The sequence below is a fragment of the Episyrphus balteatus genome, chromosome 4, assembly GCF_945859705.1.
Source record: "Episyrphus balteatus chromosome 4, idEpiBalt1.1, whole genome shotgun sequence".
Classification (NCBI taxonomy): Eukaryota; Metazoa; Arthropoda; class Insecta; order Diptera; family Syrphidae; genus Episyrphus; species Episyrphus balteatus.
In genome coordinates, this window is record NC_079137.1 from 65,772,780 (window position 1) to 65,794,606 (window position 21,827).

Below are 21,827 nucleotides of genomic sequence, written 5' to 3' on the forward strand. Positions count from 1 at the left end.
GGAATATTCTACATCAATTTCATATATGATACACTATAAAAAAGTGAGATCGAAAAAAGTTCTAGCGACATGAAAAAGTATAAACCAAATTCGCAAAAAAGAGGTGTGTCTACAGAGGGTTAATACATTCTTGAATGCATAATTCTGGAATTTCTACTTCAAATGAGCAAAATAAAGGGAGATAAGTTTTTTTTATCACTTTTTAAACGAGTAAAATGATTGTTCCGAGTTTAAATAATTTTTTAATGGATGACTGGTATAAACTGGTATAAATATGTGTTACTTAACCATTTTTCATGTTGCAATGATATTCATGACTTTTAAAAAATATTCGAAAGAAAGTTCATCGGCTTTATTCGCAAATAGGTAAATGGTATAAACTGGTATAATGCATAAAATAAATGTTTATAGGTATATGATGATTTCAATGTTTGGAGCTCGTTACTATTTGGTATAAATTAGTATGAATGGATTGTAAATGCTGGTGAGACTGACCTGTCTTGATGAAATATTTTGAAAAATATCTGAAAACGGTGCTAATTTTTGTAATTTATTTGGTTTGGAGATTGATTATATTCAACTGCAAAAATAAAATATTGTAAATATTATAAACTGGTATAATGCACCAACGAAATTGAAATTACACATAAATTTATTTTTCCAAAGCAATATTGTCAAAAGATCCGAAAACTAGCTCGCATCCAAATTTTTTTTGCACATACCTATGTAAGTAATTGGTATAAATATTCCTTGCGTGACCTTTTTTAGTAAAATAAGTTCTATTTTTGTGGGCTATACTTTTCTTATTCTTTTCTTATTTTCCTAATTCAATCAATCGATTTTTCAGGTATGAATATTTAATTTACCTTTCTTCAGGACTAATATTTAATATTTAAAAACAATTTTTCAACTTCTTAAGGTTTCTTAACAATCATTAAATCTGCTTGTCTCTTTTTATATTTGGTAAAATATTTTAAAACTCAATAATAGAAGTCTTGAAAAAGACGTTTCATTTTATTGAAATTTCAAAATAACGACCTATAGGCCACAAAAATAGAATTTATAATAATTGGTATAAACTGGTATAATTCATTATCAAAGTTAAAATTACAGCCAAATATAATTTTAAAACTTTTTAATGATATTAATTCGGATACAAACTTCATTTTAAGTATTTCTATTCATAACTGACTGGTATAAAATTTTGAAAATAAAAATGGTAGGTACTATTTCCCATTTATTTTCTTATAATCAAACGTATAACGGAGTGTCTTCATGAATGAAAACATTTTTGGCAGCCTTTCAAGTGGACAAAAAAATATCAAGTTGAACGAAAAAAAAAAAAATATTCAATGCAATTCATCATTAATTAGTTCAATTAAACAATCACATCAAGTGAGTTGCGAGTTGTGAGTTGCGACACTACTCCAAAAGACACTCGCATCCACTTCATCTCAAGATCTTGATCTGATTACTCCTTTGCAACTTGTTTGCGAAAAAATTATTTTTCAAGAGCTCGACAACTGTCGACGAATATACAATCCACAATCGTCCACATGGTCAATTATTGCTTATTGCAAAAAGGAAAGACCTCATCCCCCTTTTGGAAAATATATTTTTTAAAACTTTTTGAATCATGTTTTTTTTTTTTTTGTAAATGCTGTTGGTAGAGTTCTCTTTACTTTCAACCCGGTTGAAACACCACAAAGAATCACAATTAACCAAAGGAACCAGTGTACACCAAGCTCCAGCGGCAGCGTGCTTTTGCCACCGCTCTTGCTTGCTGTTCGCTTCAATTAATTTCGTCAAAAGAAATTACAATTGATAGCGCGCGAACTTGCTTCAACAGACGCCATAGCGTCGTCTTTGGTCGCTGGTGGTGGTGGATTTTATGTATAGAGCTCACACGCGTGTGATCCACTCTCGCAACTCTTTCATTATGCTTTAATTGTTCAATTACATATCCGCATTGTGGCGGAAAGTAGCACCAGCCAGTATTGTGTTGTTGCTGCATGCATCTGAAATTATAAATTTTTCTTCAAAAACGAAAAATGAAGACCTCTCGAAAGCAGTGCTGTGTGGTGTAATGATGACGAATATGATGCAAGAGGATGAGAGGACGGAGGCAACAACGACGATGAAGAGAACCATATAATATAAAGTAGATGGGGAAGCATGTAATTGAATGTGGCAGGGCTTTGAGGAGGCTTGAGGAACTATACAAGGCCCTAAGGGCTATTAACGCCAAATGGGATAAATCATTTTAATTCGCATGCCACATCACGAAAAAAGAATGGAGAACTTGCAACAGCAGCCCAGTGCCAGTTCTATAGTAGCATCATACTTGTTTTTGTATACAACAAGAAGAAAAGAAACACAGTGGAGCAGTAAAGAAAAATATTAATAAATTGCGACTGTAAGTGACACTTGAGAATTATGCTAAGAGATCCTGGAATTTCTACTTCAAATGAGTTAAATTAGGGTGACCATTTGAGTACTTTTTTTTCGTTACTTAAAACGATGGTTCGGAGTTTCATGATACTTCTCTAGATTTTCAGTGATTTTCCTGGCTGACTGGTATAAACTGGTATAAAGTGTGTATTACTCAACTATTTTCCATGTCGCATTGAAAATCATGCATTTAAAAGAAAAATTACGAAAACAAGCCTACGTCCAAAGACTTTATATTCAAACAGGTAAATGGTATAAACTGGTATAATGCATAATTTTAATGTTGAAATATTACCCAAAAACAATTTCAATACGTTTGTGATCATACAAAATTGCAAGCCGTCGTCATTATGAGTGTTTTGAGTTCAGAAAGAACTGGTATAAATTTTCAAACTTAGAAGAAATACGAAAAAATTTCACTATTTCCCTTATATTCAAATATTAAAATGTATAAAGTTTACTCATCTTTAATGGAACTTATCATCTCTCTTGGTGACTTCTATAAACTGGTAAAAATATGTGTTACTTATCTACTTCCCACTCCGCAATGAAATTAATTTTTTTTTTTTAAGTTCCTATCTGAAAACAAGCTCATAATAACAGGCATCATTTTTAAACAAGTAAATGGTATAAACTGGTATAATACGTAAAATAAATAGTAAAATTTCACCAAAAAACAATTATTAAACATTTTAATGATACAAATAATTTGGTTATAAACAACTGGTATAAAATTTTAAAAATTGGACGAAATATCATAAAAATTTATTTTTTAATAATCAAGCGTATACTGGAGTAACTTCATGAATAAAACTTGAATAAAACTAAAACTGAAACAGAAAGGATGTCGGTACTTGCTACACTTGCAGGTGACTGGCATAAACTGGTCTAACAAATAATATATTACAGGTGACTGTAAGTAAATGTACAATGCTCGCTGAGCCTTGAACTGCTCGATTGGTATAATAAAACCAAATATTGAAATTAACCTTATTAGAACTGCTTTTTGGCTATCGCCAAGAGTCAAGCAGCACCATCATTGATTTTTGTTTTGCATTTTTGTATTGGTATAAACTAGTCTTATACACATCACAATATAAATATTAGTCAAACAGAGAAGGAAATTTTCTCCGATGGTTGAAATAAATTAGTGTAATGAACAAATTCATACAAATATTGGTACTTTCGTTCTACGAATAGTATAAATTTGGCTAATGAGCAAAATCGTCCAAATAACTAACAAACACACACAGAGTGAAAGACAAAATACTCATATATTCATCTTAAATAAGCTCTCTGTACTGTAGAACATCTGAATGGTATAAATAAAGAAAATTACTGTCCAGTTTTAAAAGCATTAACAAAACACTTATTAGTTTATTATTTTACCAATCCATTCTATTTCATGCATAAAACACCACTATTCTTAAAAAGTATTGATATCATTACTGGTATAAACTGGTCAAATTTACATAATCAACATAAATATTAATCAAACAAAGAACTTATTTATGTGAAAAAGTTAATTTTCAATAAATTAGACTCCAGCTTAATTATTTTCTACATATTTATCACCGATTTATCTAACTGGTATAAAGTAAAAAAACCTTACTTTTTGTGTCCAAAGTATTAAAATTAAATAGTTTTTTGTGTTAACATTGATAAATCGGTATTTTTGTTAATTTTTCCATTGTCAATCAAGTTTTCCTGTTCAATAATATATACCCGGTGACTGGTATAAACTGGTCTAATACGCCTCACACGTATTAAACCCAATTACCAAAACAAATTGTTTGATTTAATTGTGTATTTCTTTTGCAAAATGTCCTCTGGTCACACTATAGATGAAGGCGTTCAGTGCAAATCCACAGAAAAAAAAAACAACCCATAAAGAAAAGAAGAGTGAATGTTTCAAGGGTCCAATTAGGGCACATTAAGGCGAACTTCATTTTCTGCGAATTATAGCATTCCCTTTCCGGTGTTGCCAAGAAAAAAAAAATACAAAAAAAAAAAACAAAAACAACAATAAGCGGAGACTCTCCACAATTGCCATTTATATCCGCACCTGCATGAATAAAACGTCTCGGTAACCACTTTCGATGTCATGTCCTTATGCGTCCGCGTTCTGCACACTCATACGGCGCCAATGAATTGGATTCCTCGCGGTTGTCGTTCGATGTTGATGGCGCATCTCCCCAAGCGAAACGAGCAAACGACACTCCAACGACGACGAGTCAACCCAACAAAACATTCACCGAGTGTGTTGTGTTATGTTTTGCGTTGCGTTTGGATATGTGTGGACCTTAAATGGTCATCCTTGCAGATATACAATACTCCGTCCTTCCAAAAAGGAGAATCAAACACTGTTTTCAAGAACAACCATGTTTGGTATATATCGGAGACAAAGCGAGGGAATAGAAATGATATTCATCGTCGTCGTCGGACGTACTTGGAAGAGAGATGTGTCTCGATTCGGATACAATTTGAAGCCTTGGCCAATTGATGATTATGGAGTGCTTTAGTGTTTTCTAAATGGCAAAATGGCCTTGTGAAGTTTTTATAGTAGTTTTTTTTTTAGGCAGAGATGTTGGTATGCTACCTTGGAAGTTTTAGCCTGCGTTTCGGATGTGGTGCTGCATAAATAGTGAGCGACAATATTGTGTTCTTCCGCAGATTGACGTGCTACATGAGCACACATGACTCTGGTACACCCAGAGAAAAAACGCATAGTAATTTTTAATCCGTTCTACATTGAATCAATGGTGAAAAATATATTCATTAATTTTCTAAAAAGTCGTCCTATGCTTAACTTACAGTTTGTCACATCAATTTTTATAAGTGAGATGGCACAGTGGTAAAGCACAAGCTTGTCAACCCAGGTATAGCAGGTTCGATCCCCAGCGGATGCTAGTTTTACTTTTTTTATTTTTTTAATGTGTGAACAACTTTGATTTAATGTGTGAACAACTTTGATTTAATGTGTGAACAACTTTGATTTAAAGTGTGCTACTTTGATTCAATCATTTTCCACTTTAGGCTAAAAATGTAGTGATTTTCCATTGATTCAAAGTGGTTTAGATTGATTTTACGTTGTTTTTTGGCTCAGTGTATGCTCAGAGAGAGGCAAGACGATGATGCTTTTGGTGGATTTGATGTTTCTTTTCGATGAATGTCTGAATATATTGATTGATGTCTTTAGTGATGGGCTTTTGTCTGTTTAGACAATGGCTAAAGGAAAACAAGGACTTGTTAGGACTTTTTTTTTGAAATTTTAACATCTCATTGTTTCTCTAGGAATCTGTTTTTAAAATCTGTTTTTTCCTACAAAAGAATGAAATGCTAACCACGACTTTAACCTCAAAATTTCTCAAGGATTAAAAGCTTACAACAAAAAATAATTGAGCAGCTAGCGAATAATTTAGGAACCGTACAACTTTTATTCCAATTTGTCCAAAAAAGAGTTAAAATAATCCCAACCTACAAAATAAAACCAATTACTTGACCCTACTCACACCTTTATTATCATTACACATTTGTGTGAAAATCCTTAAGAAAGAAAACCAAACCCTTCGCAAAATATGACAACAACTTTGTTATCCTTACCAAAAACTATCCAAATTCTATATACAAAACTATAGACCACAAGGTCCTTTTTCTAGAAAATCTACCATCATAATGTCACACTGGATTGAGATTTCTTTCCATTCCACAAAATAGGTGTTAATCTCATTTCGCGTATGTCTGGATTTTACCACAACAACGCAAGGCGATAATCCCATCAGCATAAATAGCCAAGAATATCACAACAGCAGAGAGAGGATCACAACACACATGAAATAGATGCCACAACAGAAAGTAATATTTATTTTTGGGAAATAAATCCATAAAAAAAGAAAGAATCCTCACCAACAAAACCTCAGTTAAATCCAAAAATTGGTAACAAGATTATCCTTCTCTAGAACAGGATAGGGACTACTCAATAGATATAGAATAAGAAAAAAGAAAAAAAAAAACAGTTTCAAGGATAAAAATGTTGCAAAAAAAAAGGAAACATTTTTATACTCACCTTCTTCTTATTTTTTTTGCTTTCCTTCATAATCAAAATAGAGAAACAAATAAGCGGCCAAAATGAAAAGGATATTGGCTGTTTTTTTTTGTTCAAGACACATCAAGGATCACAATGAGATGGCAGCAGGGTATAACAACAAAACATGAACGACAAGCGACAAGGAGTCGAGAAATGGGTCGACTATAAGGTCGGTTTGGTAAAGTAAATATAAAACACAACCAAACAAGAATTTCATCGCTTCCTGGGGTATTATCCCGCAGGATTATGGATACCGAAAATTATGATGTACCAGAAAGGATATTAAAATGTTCCCTCTTTACTATGTTGATACAAATATAATTTTTTTTTTCTTTTTTTTTTGTGTTTTCTTGTTATAATCTCCTTGGAATGGGTCTCTTCGGAGAGCGGATCCTTTGACACGATGCGACTCGGTGTTGGTTAATCCTACCAAAAATTCATTAGCCAAGGGCATGGATTATTAGTCGTTTCGTCTTGATAGAAAGGACCAAGTCAGTCATACCGACAGAAGACAGAAATCATCTTCTTTAGAAAATGTCTTCGGAGATGATGAATACGTGTCAAGGATAATCAACCGAAAAATATAAAGAAGAAGGTAGATATCCTTTATTTTACTCGAAGGATTGTTGCACTGGATGTTTGCAAATATTGATTGTTTTTATTTACCAGTTCTGGTAAACAAGTAAATCTTTATGTTTTTGTGTCCTTCTGAGCTGATCCTAATTCGAAAGGACATATTGTTTAAATGGGAATCCTAGATTTGAATGAAAATATTATGGGTTTGTTAGAAGCCCTTATAATTTTGAATTAAACACGCACTCTGATATTTTTTCGTCATATCCTGCGAGTCCTTGAGGAGGACTCCTGTATGCGCTATAAGGTTTATTTTCCATTGTTCTATAATGAGTGCAAAAGGAAATTTTATTTTTATTGTTATTTCATCCAGGGACCTCGCTCTTACATCGAACAAAAATAAAAATCATTCAACAACAACAAAAGGACCTCTTTCGATTGAAGTGCACAGCAAATACGCATTTCGATCATTAACTACCCTTAATGCGCACTTGGAATTGGAATTATTATGTATTTTAATTGGAATTGCAATTTTTATACAAAATGAAAACGTGGACACAATATTTCGAAGGACCTTTCAATGGAACTGGGTTCATTTTTGGAAATTGCCAAATTAATTATTTCAATTTGAATGCAGATGTACTTTTACTCTCATAACATTCCTACAGGATATGCTTTTATGGTGCGTATGCTGATGGAAATGTGTACTATAGGGCGAATATTTATTGAAAGATGGATGAGGGACATGAGTATGATGAAACAAACAGTACACATTTTTGGGTAAAATTGAGATGACCCAATTAAGAGGGAAATAATATCCAACTTGGGAAAATTTACGAGAGATCAATTTAAAATGATGATGATATCACATCATGGAATTGTATACTTTTGGGCCATTCGAATAAGAAGGATATATATACGACAGTTGAAAGGACCACCAGGACATAAGGGTTATATAAAATATTTAATGGCCTAGATTGATGATGGGAATTTTGTGTGATTCGATGAGAATTATCCAAATAACTTGACTGATTTAATCAAATTATAAATGCGATAAGAACAAAAGTGAGTATATGTTATGAGAGTGTATATGTGCAATTGAAGTGAAGTATAATAAGATTTAATTTATTTAATTTTTATTATTTTATTCAATTTCTCCATAAATTGAAGTGGAATATGTATGTGCATAAATTTTAAGTACAAACTTTCGAATATTTAATTTATTATCTGTAGAAGTTATTAATATTCATATAAATTGTCATGTTTTATTTACTTTTAAATGGTGCTTTTGAAATATTAAAATAAATAATTTAAGGTTAAAAAGATTTTGTATAAAATTTCTTCATGAAAGGTTTCCATAAAATGTAACAGTTGTTAAACTTTGAATAATCTTGAATCTTCAATATTATTTCCAAAAACTATACGTACCTACCTACTTCTATAAAATAATGGATTTGTTGCTTATGAATTTGTTTTTTATTCTAGAAAATTGTGTGAATTGAGTATTTTTTAATCCTTTATATTTTTTTTTTTTTTAAGATAAATATATTCTGAATCCATAGTTCCTACGATAGATTGATTTCAGTTTTTCCGGTAAATGAAATTAAAATTAACAAAAAACTCATTTTTGAAATTTTTGAAAAAATTTTTTTTTTTTTTTTTTTAAATAAATTTTTGTTTTATTAAAAATGTTTTTGATGAATGCTTATTTAAATTTTTTTTTTTTTGTTTTTTTACTATTTCTTCAGAATTTCAACCTGAATTGTTTTTTTTTTTTTAAATTTTTATAAAGGTACAAAAAATTATTAAAAAAAAATTCTCGACATTTCATGAAAAAGTAAACAGCGAAAAATTGTGCAATAGTTGTTATTTTAAATTTACTAATATGTGTATGTCAATCAAGCATATTGGCTACGTTACAGCCTTAATTGTCTGCAATTTTTGTACTAAACTTCAAAGTTCTGCACATGAAAATATAAAACATTTGTTCTCAGAAATTTTCTAAATGACGAAAAAAGTAATAATTTTCTGTTAACATCTACAAAACTTTTTAATACAGAATTTTAAAATTAAAAATTTTGAATTTACAGATTTTTTTAATACAGAATTTTGGAATCCTAATTTTGGATTGGAACATACAGAATTTTGACTCCAAACCGATCTTTTAGTTGTAAGCATAATTGGTTTTTGGATTTCTTTAGAAATTAGTATCTGAAAGAGTAATTTGTACGTGTTTTACCCGTGGCTGAAAGTTGTCCCACCCGTGACTCTTTATTTTTCATTGAACTTAAATCATATTTATATAATATCTTTTTACTATTGAAGCTACGAGTGTTTTATAAACTAAATAAAAGGGTTTGATTACAAAATTCATATTTTTTATCCAACTCGTGACAGTAGAAAATATTCTGTCCGTTTTTAAAAACGATTAAGTTGATATATTTTTACCCTTGGCCAGTTAAATAAATTGGTTTTATGAAAGTTTATGTAAATTTGAACCTATAATTATTATGTGTAGAATTTGTACAAGTGTCCCACCCGTGACGATCAAATGCCACTTTAATATTCTGAGACAAAAAATATACATTTTTGCTTTCAATGCCAGTTTGATTTTGCAAGCCTTAAAAGTTTCTTACTTAAGAGTTCGCGGTTAAAAAATGTCAGAAAAAAATCAAATGATCTAATTTTGAAACTACACCAGTCGTAAATTGAATATTACAAGATTTTCTACTTTGAAACCATTACCATCTAGCTGTTTTAAAATATTTTTTACTCTTTCTTAACCAGAAATCTTTGCAGATTTTGTAAAATTGACATAATTTACCTGCGCAGGCCTTAATTTCTATTAATTCAAGTATTGTACCAGCCATTAATCTTGTTGTACCCAAATGAACTTTTATTTGAAGCTGAGATTTTCACACACAAAACCTCTCTTATTTAAAACTGCGTTTGCGTAAGAAGTGTAACAACTCTTTATTGCACACATTCACTGTTAGTCCAGTTTCTCATGTGGCTAAATTCGACCGCATAACGAATTCCTTTCGTTATAAAACCAAACACACAAATTCCAGTGCGCAGCAAGAATAAACCACTTAACATTAATCTCTCTAGTTTAAACCGCACCTGTACCCACGTCATATCTTGCATAGTACAAAGACAGACAAAAAAAAACTATAACCGTGGGTCTCTATGTCTGATGAGATTTGTTGTTGCTGATCTATTGGAGTTGAGGTACCTATTCAGCTCCTTGGTCAGAAAAAAAAGAGGGATCTTGCTCTATACACCAAACGGAACTAATAAATTCCTTTCAATTAAATTGTATATTCTTCCATTCAAAACTGGCCAACCGGCTCGAGCGAGCGCTTACAATCCCGCTGGCAAGCGAATATAATAATGTTATAACCTCATACTAGTCTACCTTACTCTTGACAGTTTTGATTAGTTGTACCTGTCACGTGTGTGTGGAAACCTACAAAAACGCAACTAGTAGAGCTAGAGTGCATATTCAACCATGTTGTGTATTAGGGCGCCTTTTTTCACCATGCTGCTAGATCGCCACAACCGCACACACCTAGATGCACTCAATTCATCCCATTTAGAGATGGTTTATGTGTCATGCTTCTTAAGATTTATTTTTAAAAACAAAATCAGGTTAAAACGAATTGGTGAATAGATATTGTCAAAAAAATAACGATCCGAAGAAGACTCATTTAAATGTCAAATTAGCATTAAATGTCAAAACAACACGATTTAGCAATTTTTGTTGTCAAATGCAAGCTTATTGCCTGCTTAAACTGTCAAATGCATCATATGATATAACGGAGAGTGCCATTTTAATCATTTTTTAGTCACAAAGTTGAAGAGGGAAGGTGAATTTCACCAAGGTGGTATCCAAAAAAAGCAGCAAACTTATTATTCAAGCTTATTCAAGGGTCGAAAGCTTAACTAAAATGGGAAAAAAATTTAAGAAGTCTTTTAAGCGAAAAGCAGTCCCGAATGTTCTTTTTCATACCCGTTTGGTTTTACGCTAAGTTCACATAAAGTATCTAAGCTAAAAATCCTCCTAGATTGGCTTCAGACTTGACGAAATAAGGATTGATGATTATAACTATTTACTAAGGGCTGCATTTTCCTTTCTTCAGACCATTATTTTTTAGATTCGTTTTTTTTTCGCGGAGTTCATGTTAAGTTGGCGAAAGATATTTCTGGTTTTGACTTCAGGCTAAACGAAGTGTTGATTGAAGACTGTAACTAATAACAGTTGTAGCAGTTTTAATGTTTCCATATATTTGATTTTTGATTTTTTTTTTTTTTAAGTTTTTCGCTAAGTTTATATAAAATTAGCGAATCACCTTCAACCCTCTTAACATTGGACTGAGACTTAAGTATTCATGATTTAAGCCAATTTAGATTTTTTAACTACGTTTTTTCTTGATTTTTGGTTACCTATACATATTTCGCTAAGTTCCTATACGAAAAATTTTTCTTAAAATTTGTTTTGACCTAGTAAGTGTTTTTTATTCAGACATTTTTTATTTTGCTGATTTTGTATTTTCTATGTTTTAAAGTGATTCTCTAAGTTCACATAAAGTGAGCGAAACCCATGCTTCCATTTATTTCAGGAGGATTGAAGTCAGGTTTATGATTTGTTATGTCAATTTTGCTACTATAACTATTGTTTTGTAATTTTTAGGATGATTCGCTAAGTTTATGTGAAGTTAGCGAAAAATTATTAAATAGAAATCAAAAAATTGCAATAACTAGGCAGTTAAATTTCAAATGTTATGCTGACTAGTTTTGTCAATTTTTAAACTACAATATATTTTGAAATTTTTATAATGATTCGCTTAGTTTATACGAAGTTAGCGAAAAACTATACAATTGAGAACAACAAAATTGAAATAACAAGGCAATTCAATACGTAATTTTTTCCTGTCAAGTAAGGGCATTCAAGTTGCTTTAACCATTTTTTTCCAATTTTAAAAAATTCGCTTAGTTTATATAAAGTTAGCGAAAAGCAATTAAAAGAGATCGACAAAATTGAAATAACTAAACAATTCATTTCTCTTCCTATCTACATACTTGATGTGCCTGAAGGCATTATTAAGAGGGTTTTTCGCTAAGTTCATATAAACCTAAAAAACCTTAAAAAACATGCAACTTGCTTTGTATTCAAACAAAAAATCGGTTTACTAAACTATTTGACTGGTGAAATCTTTCCCCCATCCATCCATATGACTCAACAATAATCTTGAGTGGATCCAGTTCGTTCCACGTCGGCCGCCAGCTAATTAACGCAGCTCAACCAGTCACTGTGCTGCGCGCCGACTGCTCTGCCCCATTGCCATCAAAAAAATATATACAAAATTTATCTCTGCGGGCGCAAAAGATTTGCAATGAACGTTGTTTGAGTTGTTTGAGTGCTTAATGGACTTTCAAGTTTTTTAAAGTTCTTATCTTTTCTTTATACTCTTGGCAAGACCCCGGCGATAATTTCGCCTTCGAAAAAATATAAAAAATTCCTTCTTTCATTTTCGAATTTTTGCAAATTTGCAATGCCAGTACACAAAGAAAGATGTATAACTGCGAGAAAGGAATGTCCAAGAGAGTCCAATGTCCGACGTCTTCCCCCAGCTTTAACGACAAAATTGATTACAGCACACACAAATGATCGGCGAGGCACCTTTGCGTGTGATCAATCCATCAATGTCACAGAGAGTCGAAGTCCAAGTGTGTGATGGAGGCAACTTTGTGTTTGGTTTGCCAACCGCGCGAGAAGTCATCGTCGTCGCACCATCATCAGAGAAGTGCTATACAACAGGTCTTGAGAAGTCTCTTTCTTATTTTTAATGACGATTGACCACCACCAACGCGAGAATTGACAGTTTTGCCTTTTTGCATGAAACCCGTATATATTTTCGGGTCACTGTGTGAATTTTATGTCGATTGGGTTTGCGTTTCGCATTGTGTCACCATTAATTGGGGGTTTGTCGATTCGATATAGTGAGCGTCATCGTTGTTTGTGTTGTGTGCGATTATCATTTGCCATGAAATTCGTGTTCGGTCGTCGTATTTACACGACGATGAGCTCCTTTATCGGATGCATTCTTCTTCCAAGAATTATCGCAAGACTATCATCATCGTCATCATTATCCTCGTTGGTAAATTCAACGACAGTGTGAATGGAAAAAAAGAAAAACGAATGAAATGCGTAATGCACTCATGGAATTCTAATTAGCAAGCGAATTCGTATCCGTAGTCGATAATGAACGCGAACAACAAGCAATGATTTTGGGCTATTGAATGGAGTAGAAAGAGAAACGATTGACGGGTAATGGCGGCGTTTGATGTGTGTGATGTGTCTTAGGAGTCACGCAAAGGCATTTGTTTTCTGTTTTGTGTTAAACATTTCCTGGGAAATAAACAATCTGGCTTTTTTCTTCAATTACAGTCGACTTCGCTTAGGTAAAATGGAAAATTAAGTATTTTCATAGAAATATTGAGCAATAACAAATTAGTTAAAAAAGTTATTAAACTTAACGAAAGTGTTCATGAAGAAAAAAAACCAGTTAATATTAAATTTAACGAAGTTAATTCGACTTCGCTTAGGTGAAATAAAAATAAAGTGATTTTATAAAAATATTGGGCAACAGCAAAATGGTTAAGAAAAATTACAAAGTTAACGAAAACCGGGCGAAACGCATTTGAACTACAGGTCATTTAAATTTTCAAATTGAATTAAAATTCAGAAAGTCCATAAAATATAAATAAAAAATAATGAAAATTATTCTTTGTTTATCTTTTTCTTTCTTAACGAAAGCCAATAGAAAGAAATAAAATGAAAGAGTAAATAATTAACTTAATTAATAATTAATGAAAAAAACTTAACGATTTTAAGACAACTTATCTAATGTGAAATAGAAAACAAAGTACTTTCATAAAAATATTGGACAACAGTAAACTAGGAAAGACAAAAATTGAACTTAACGAATGTCTACAGAAAGAGGAAAAATGAGTAAATAATAAACTTAACGAAGTCGACTTCAATTAAATAAAATGGAATACAAAGTAAACTGGTAAACACAAATTATAAACTTAACGAAGATGTACAAAGAGAAGCAAAACGAGTAAATATTAAACTTAACGAAGTCGAAGTCGACTTCACTCAGGTGAAAAGTATATTGCCATTGAAATATTGTCCAACAGAAACTAGTTGAAAAAAAAAATTAACTTAACGAAGAAAAAAAAAAGAGTTAAATATTAAACTTAATGAAGTTTTATAGAAGGAAGAAAAACGAGTAAATACTAAATATTTAACTGACAAAAAAAAAAAGGTTGTAAGAATTGAATCTAATCATCTATTTTTGTATTCAATCAAATGTAATCAGTATTTTTGGGCATTTAAAGATCATTTCTGGTTTTTTAAGGGATAGCATTCGATTTTTTTTATTTCAATCAAATATCCGGATTTGACTGTATGTTAGGCTTTTTTTGGTGATTTCAATAATTTATTTGGAATAGATAATTATATGAAATTGTATTGCGTTCTATATAAAAAGAGGTATTTTAGTTGAACATAATAACATGAGAACGAAATAATCATTTTTACACTCGTCGACCTATGACTGCTCAAAAAAACCTATAATTACAATAATTTCTTGAAAAAAAAAAAAATAAAATACACAGGGGAGACTTTGATTTTATTTAAGTTTTTGTTGCTACAACACCAAAACTACAAGAAAATTAGATAAAGGGAGTAGGAATAAAATTTCTACTTTGTTGTAAGTGTAAGCATCATTGAGTAACTTTGTAAATTGCACTACAATGTCTCATGAGAGTCTATATTGAGACATGTCGGATGATATATGCATGAGACATGTCTCATTTTATATTTCCGCAAATGCTTTCGATGTTTAAATGATAAAAATATAAAATTCTATGTTTTTTGCGATGTTTTTGTTAATTATAATAAACAAGCTTATGAGTCTAAACGCGTAGCCAGATAACAATAGTATTGGTATGTAAGCAGAAAGGCTTAAGGCCAACAAATATTTTATTGAAAATTGAATTCTATGTTTTTTGCGATGTTTTTATCAAAAATAATGAAAATACTCATGAAGGTAAAACCATTGTTAAATTCAAATGCCAGCGCTTTATAAACAAATCAGCTAAAAATTTAGTTCTAAGTTTTTTGCGATGTTTTAACTAAAATAATAAAAATGGTCATTTGAAGATTAAGTTCTATGTTTTTCTGCCATTTTTTTTATCAATCCTAATAAAATCACTTATAGAGGCTTAGCGCGTAGCTGGAAAAAATATGTTAGAGCTATGTAAACAAAGCGGCTGCATTGGGCTGTTGGCCCGCCCAACACCCGTTTATGTTGAAAATTATACTCTATGTTTCCTGCGATGTTTTCATCTAAAATATTAAAAATATTCATAGAGTCTAAACGCGTGGTCAGATAGAAATGGCTGTGTAGACAAACGACTGAATGCATCCTACACTTCCAATAACAACAGCTTATGTTGAAAATTTTATTCTATGTTTCTTGCGATGTTTTATCAATTATAATAAAATCTCCCGTTAAGGCTAAATGCGATGCCGAAAAAATAATACTTATATCTAGGCAAAGAGTCTTATTGGAGACTCCACTTACGACAACATTTGTCTATGTTGTAAATTTAATTCTATGTTTTTTGCGATGTTTTTATCATTATTAATAAAAATGCCCATGAAGGCCAGATAAAAATGGAGTTCGGTTGAATGGGGACTACACTTTTAACAACAACCGTTAAAGTAGATAATTTAATTCTATGTTTTTGCGATGTTTTCACACAAAAATTACTAAAAAATTGTATGGTTTAAATTGGTACTGGTATGAGCTAAGGAGGCTGAATGGAGCCTACACTTCCAAAAACAACAATTAATGTAGAAAATGTTTTTCTATGTTTTCTGCCATAACCTAGTTTTGGCATCTCAGGATAAATGCAATACTCACTCGTTCATTGTCCTTGGATTTAAGATCATTTTTGCATAGCTAGCAATCTCAAATACGATGTTCAAAACACTCATTCCTTTATTTGTTAATATGTGATTAAAATCTTATCACTATCCCGCAAAACAAACTCTTAAATTTTGTTTTTATATGAATATTGCGGTCGAAATATTTACACACCCCAAGTCAAAAAGTCATCTCCAATCTGACTGACTAATCCGACAAATTAACTTGTCACATAACTTTTTTTTAAATTTCGCTCCCCCACCAGAATAAATAAAATTCCAAGAATTACGTGGCATACAAATTTGCACCTTTGTTAATTTTTTCAATAAAATTTATTTAAGCACTTACCGTAAATTTTTTAAAAGATTAACAAAAAAAAAAAAAAAGAGAAAGAAAGAAAAATATGAAAGTCATTATCAATCAAAGTTGAATGAGATGACAGGTCGCATCCATTTAACCAGATTTTTGACCACAAAAATCCATTGACGGCTTCGAATGGTTTGCTCTCTCACTCAACAGTCAAGCCAGGTGATAATTTTTTACCCAAAATACACTTCAAAAGGAATGAAAAGATGTGAAGTGAGAAATATCGCCTGGAAACCGCAGAAAACACAGAAAGCAATCAAGGGCTGACCATAAAAATTATGACATCATCGCTGTCAACTTTTTTTTATGTGTGTCTTGGGACCCTAAAGCAGGAAATAATATTTCTGGACTTGCTTTAAATCCTTTTTGGAAACAGTTCAAAAGACGATTTAAACCTTTTGCCGACGACGAAAAAATGGAAGAAATAAAACCAAGAGTGTGCATAAACAGACAGCCCATGTCATCACTTTGCAAGCTGGAAAAGTCTTCACATCGTATAGACATGCCTTTAGGTCTTTTCGGTCTTCTTGGTTGTACGCAGAAGGCGCATACCGCCATACAAAAGCGAACCAAAAAAAACCAGAATTGTTACAAGCAAAGGTGGAATCACACGCCAGCACCTCTCTTTTTAACCGGAAAGGTTCTTTCTCTACTTTGTACAAAGGATTTGAATTGCGCGCGTTCCTTTAGGTGCTGCTGCGGCTGCGTGTACATTGTGCCAGAAGCCAAACCCAAATTAAAAATAAGAAAATAACAAAAACTCTTGCTTACTCGCGTTTGTCGTCTTCATTGTTGACTCTTCTACAATACGAACGACTCTTACTCCAGAGGGACAGAATTTTTTTTAAAGGTTTGTGTACATTATGCCCGAGGGTATTAAGGCGGCAAAAGATTCTTTGCAATACAACGTTACAAGTACGAATTATTTCGAAACATGCGAATATGCGGAGATTGATTGGGACAAAATTTGGACTTACAATGAAGTTGGACGAACTTGCTCAGAGCAGCTGTTCGGGGATTAACCCTAAAAAGTTAAAAATTTACCATAAATTCACCATTGTTTTTGCATCCGATTACTTTCCTGCCCTGCCCTGGGGTACTAATTTTACCCATTTATTAGTTGGAAGAATTGGATTTAAGAAGAAATTAAATTACCCGAATTTGTTTAAAAGAATACTCTTTTAATAAAAAAGAGAATTCATATGTTAGATTTCCCCAAATCAGCTCGTTTTAAATTAAAGGGTATTTTTTCTTGTTCTTATAATTTTGGATTTGGTAGAATTTTGATGAAATTCAAGGTCCCCCACTTGGTTAAAAAAGTACACTTTACATAAAAAAGTGAATTGGGGTCTTAGAATCTTCTTTATCATCTCGTTTAACATTAAAGGGTATCCGTTTCTCCTTATATTTAGTCCTGCACTTGGTTAAAAAAATACCCTTTTAGTAAACAAAAGTTAGTTGAGGTGCTACGATCTTCCAGATCAGCTCGTTAATGGTATCTGTCTCTCCTTATAATTTTTAGATTTGGTAGAATTGGATGAAAAAAAATGAGTTCAGAAGTTTGAACCTTCAGACTAACTTGTTTGATATCCGTTTCTCTTTATATTTTTGGATTTATTGGAATTGAATGAAATTAAAGTTCTCCTACTTGGTTAAAAAATACCCTTTTAATACAAAAGTGATCTCAGGAGTTAGGGTCTTCCAAATCAGCTTGTTTAATATTTAAGGTTATCCTTATATTTTTAGGTTTGGTAAAATTGGATAAAATTTAAGGTCTCCCACTTTGTTAAAAAATACCCTTTTAATAAAATAAAAATTTGTTCAGAAGTTGGGATTTTCTAAGCCAGCTTGTTTGGCATTAAAGGGTATCCGTCCTTATTATTTTTTTTTAGATTTGGTAGAATTGGATGAAATTCAAATACCCTTTTAATAAAATATTGAATCCAGGTGTAAAGATATTCCAGATCAGTTTGTTTGACCTTAAATTCGTTTCATCTTATATTTTTAGATTTGGTGAAATAAGATAAAATTTTTGAGTGAATTTTTTACCCGCTTTGGCCTTTTAGACCCATTTTGGAAAATCTTGTGTTTATCCCTAAAATAATTCACAGACTTTTTGTTTTTGAACCTGAACCCTAACTGACGAAAAAACCCACCTTGGAAGTCTGTTCTATGTTTTGGGTATGAAACGCTATGTGATTATAAAACTTTTCACAAACTCAATAACGAACCCTTTCGGGAACACATATAGAAAATTGGTTCCCCTGGTTATTTTCGGGCGTGTAGTGCACGCATACCTCATCCGGCAGGTGCGCTGCAGCGTCCGGATTTACCCAAAGCCGCAGAGTGCATAGGTATATTCCTATTATATTTGCATGTGCACTCTTGAGCAGGATTTGCCATCAGCAGCGCAGCAAAGTGTTCCACGTACGAATGTTTATAGTGTTTACGTGAGGAATACGTATAACTTAGAGGGGGGGTCGAATTTTAGTCGTAAGGTATATCACTACTGAGCGCAAAGATCTCAAAAAGGTGGTTGCAGCTCTGGTTTGGTGCTGAATTAGCTTGATTATTGGGTGCATGGAATAAGTTTTTTTTTGTGTTTTTATTTTTATTTTTAAGTGGCTTTTGTGGTTGTTGCCATTCGATCGCGGCATATATATTTCGTACCTGAGCTCAGGCATTCTTTTCTCTTTAACAAAGCCTATAGCTAAAAACCAACGTGTGTAATTCAGGCTTTTATTGTTGATGCGGAGAGAAGCAAACACAATATACCTATGTGCTCTCAACATAAGTTTAAGTAGGATTATGGCTTTATTGTAGGGTTAAGCGAGCAGGTTTGAATAATTTTTTTTATTTTATTTGCCAACTTATAAGTGATGAAAAATTATACAAGTACAATCTAAAACCTATAAGTGTGTATAGTGTGTGGCTCTTTGCATAAAAAGGTTCGAATTCGCTTTCGATTTGCGGTTTAAATTGCTAAAAGCTACTTAGCGTAGCACAAAATTATTGTTCAAAATAAAAAAAAAATTCGAACACACGATTTGGAATCAGTGAAAGGGGATTATTAAGTCAAGTTGTACAAGTGTTTTTGTACTTCAAGGCTTTTTTGAGTTTAAATAGTTTTGTTTTGGTTTTGAGAGAGCGCGATCGCTTTCTAATCGAATTTTGCTTTCGATTTGGGTGATTGAGTCCTGTGGGTACCTATTTAAGGGAATGAGGTGTTCAACAGCTAAATTGGCAGAAAATGGCTTCAGGGCTTTTAAATTGATAGACTTGACAATTACGTGAAGGCATTTCGCCTCAGATCGACATTTATTGCATGACGAGTTGACTCTTACCCAATACACAAAATATTTTGTAAGATTCAAATGTTTACCTTTACAGATCTGAACTTGATTTAAATTAATTTTTTTTTTAAGAAATAATTTTGCTTTTCCATTTGTTAGCAAAAACCTAATAAAAGAAAACCTTATATACAAGATTTTAAAACGAAAATGGATACTTTTATAAATTGCGTTTAGAATATTCATCGATCAGGAAAAGAATTTCTTCAAACAATTGAAAGGGAACGTGTGTTAGAAAATATGACATCAAAAATTGAATATTTGATTTCGAAGCAATATTTTGAAAGCATTCCACACAGAAGCTCAATTTAAAAAAAAAATTAGGTGTCTCAAAAATGCCATTCCATTAGAAATAAAAATAAAATTCACGACTGAGGTCGCACGTACTTGCTCTTATGGTAAAAGCTAGTCCATTGAAAGCTTTTCATTGAACAAAATTATGGAAAATTTGGTATTTTTTAGGAATTTCATAAAAGTAGGTAGGTACCTAGTGAAAAAAAAAAATAAAATCTGTTTTTATAATTGACTAAACACCGTTTTAACTTATGTTTTACACAAAACCAAGTAGTTTTTTATACATTTATATAAAAATTTCTAACATACAAAATGGTAGGTATGCCATTTTAAAGAAATAATTAATTTACACATGAAAACGAAATTTCAAATTTTATGATTTTTAATTCTTTGGGATTAAACGTGTTAAAAGCGATTTTTGAAAAAGTCTGAAAAAAATGATTTCTTTTACCAAGCTAAATCTCTGAAATTATAACAATTAAAAATCTGAAAAATGTTCACATGATAGCTACACTTATAAAGTTTGAGTCTGTAAAGTTTTAAATTTTTAGAACAAACGGTTTGGATGACTTGAAACTTGAAGAATATTTTTTTTTAGTTTTTTTCCAACCATATAAGATCTTAGGAGCATACAAATTCTAATTAATTTGAAATAACATGCACCCTATTGTGCACCTTGGAATTCACATCGTGATATGCGATATTTTCTAGTTACGAAAAAGTAGCAGAGATTTCGCAGTTTTGGTCAAATTCAATAAGACAGTACACCAATTTGTGCCTAAACATATATTCTTTCAGAATATAAACTAACTTGTTTGTTTTATTGTGCAATTAAAAATGGGTAAAGTTAAAAAAATTCAGGAAAAAATTCACTTTTTCAAGATTTATGGGATTAAAACTCACACTTTATTTGTTTAAACAATAGACTTATATACATCATTTAAAAGGTCTGAGAACCCTCTTTTTTTTTTAAAAACATATAACATATTGAGACTTTTTAAAAAAATTACTGAGATATTGATAGATTACATCTTAAAGTCTGTAAAAATGGTTTTTTGCAAATAAAAAAAAAAAAAAAACAAAAAAAAATGGAGGGTTCTAAGAATATAACAAAAATATTTGTATACATTATTCGACCTACGCTATGTAATTTGTCGGGTGTATTTTCAGTGACGCACCGTGTAATTTGTTACTTTTACTATTTACATTTTTTTTTTTTAATTTATATCTTTTTTAATTTTTATTATTGTGTTATATTATAATTAACCTTTTGTCTATACTTTTATATTAACTTGTTGTCTAATTTTGGCAAAATAAACTAAACTAAACTAAAACTAAAAAACCATAATATTTATAAAAAAAAATTTAATTTTATTAACCAATAGGTATTATTAAATGAGCTCTGTTTATAGTGTTTCGTCGTTTTTTGTTTCTTGGACGCACTAGAGGTGCACTCGCCTTTCCTTCTTTATTTCCTTAGCTCGTAGACAATATAGTTTTTCACTAGACTCACATTCATGTTATTTGGCTAGATCTGTTGTGCTCGTTATAGACCTGTGCTCTGAATACTGAAGTTTATATTCGGTGTTCTTCAAATATATCATCCATTGTCAAATGCACTGGATAAAAATCAAAATCAACCAGAACCCCTATATTCCCTCAAACATTTCAGTTGCAGTTGCCCATTTACCACAATGATTAATA